Consider the following 1,639-nt stretch of genomic DNA (forward strand, 5'->3'; position numbering starts at 1 on the left):
TATGATTTTATTTCTTTCCTTAAGTCAAGAACTTTCACCTTTTCACTTAAAGGAAGTACTTTATGGCTTCTCTTTGGCATATCCAAATTGCCGGCATCACTTCTCTTGCCATCTGAGGCCATTATTAAGTAAAATGAGGGTTACATGAATGCAAGCACTGCGAAATCATCACAGTCAATCTGATAACGGAGCTGGATACTAATTGACTGATGGCGGGTAGCATACATAGCATGAATATGCTGGACGAAGGCTAGACGGCACGAGATTTAAAACTTATAAATTGTTTATTTCTGGAATTTTCTATTTAGTATTTTTTTTACCATAGTTGACCACAGGTAACTGAAACCATGGAAAGTGAAACCTTGGATAAGGGGTATTACTGTATGTTCTTTTTTTTGCCACATTGAAACATTGTATTATATAGAAGCATATATCTATAAAAATTGTGAGATGTGCCTTAAAATAAGGTTACTAGTCGGGTGCAAAATGCTGCTATATAAGACAGTTATCTAATTCCTAGCTTTCCCTGTAAAATAAAAGTTACTGGTCAGAAATTATAATCAATATACATAAATAAAAATATTTGCAAAGGTAAATAACTTTTATGTAATGTATGGCAAATATGTTCCTTGCACAACGCCTATTGAAGAACTAAAAGACTCGCTCTGTATGATGTCTGGATAAAGTGTCTGAAAAAACAAATAATTTGTTAAGATTTGCTTATGACCTATCCTGGAGAACGTTCCATGTGTCCTTGAGAAGAATGGGTATTCTGCAGATTTTGGAAGGCGAGTTCTGTATATGTGTGTTAGATGCAATTAGTCTATAATGTTGTTCAAGTACACTGTTTCCTTATTAATTCTCTTTTCTTTAGAATAAACACCTTTATTACATTAGCTATGAAAGGAAGGAGGAGGATTCATTTGCCTTTCAGGGCCTTGATTTTCCTCATACAGAACTCCGGGTCCTTGTCCTCTAGCACATAGCCATCTGCTCAACCACACTGGCCTGGTCTTGACGTAGTGCACACAAGAAGCTTGCCCTGTTGGAGCTGTTTCTCCAGAAGCTTGCTGGTTTTGGTGTTCTTTTTCCTTTCATCGTATTTCTTCTGAATTTTTTTGATCATTTTTTTGTTTAAAATCTCTTCCTTCTTGGGAGTCAGCTTGGCCGCCTTCTCGTGGCCCAAGGGCAGTGCATAGTGAGACTCATATCACTGTCAGTATGGTGTGCTGCCAATTAGCAATACGCAGTTCTTCTCCAGGGTCTTGGTGCAGGCTAGCTCATTATCGGACGCATGGCAGACATCAGTGATCCCTGACTCTTGCAAATACAACACTCCAAGGCCCAGAAGTTCCCCATGTCCAGCTTCAGGGCACAGTATTTCTTATTACTTCTCCGCACACAGACTGTGTGTATGTGGCAGGGGCCAATCTTAGTGTTGGCAGTGGGGTGTCCTGGCTTATATTTCTGCTTTTTGTGGTAGGACTTTCTCTTTCCCCTGATTTTGGGGCACTTGTGCCAGTTGTCCTGAGAGATACCCATTGCTTGGTGCTGGGTTTATGTGGCCGTGCTAACAGCCTAGGGGCCTTGAAGGATCCTGCTGGATGCCAAGCCCCTCTTCTTATTGATTTTCTGTCTG

General features: G+C 40.3%; 1 pseudogene; it reads right to left on the minus strand.

The window, feature by feature from the left end:
- Window positions 1–919: 919 nt before the first annotated feature.
- On the minus strand, window positions 920–1,542 carry LOC105822131 (annotated as a pseudogene).
- Window positions 1,543–1,639: the final 97 nt, after the last annotated feature.

The sequence above is a fragment of the Propithecus coquereli genome, unplaced genomic scaffold (assembly GCF_000956105.1).
Source record: "Propithecus coquereli isolate 6110/MARCELLA unplaced genomic scaffold, Pcoq_1.0 Scaffold1174, whole genome shotgun sequence".
NCBI lineage: Eukaryota > Metazoa > Chordata > Mammalia > Primates > Indriidae > Propithecus > Propithecus coquereli.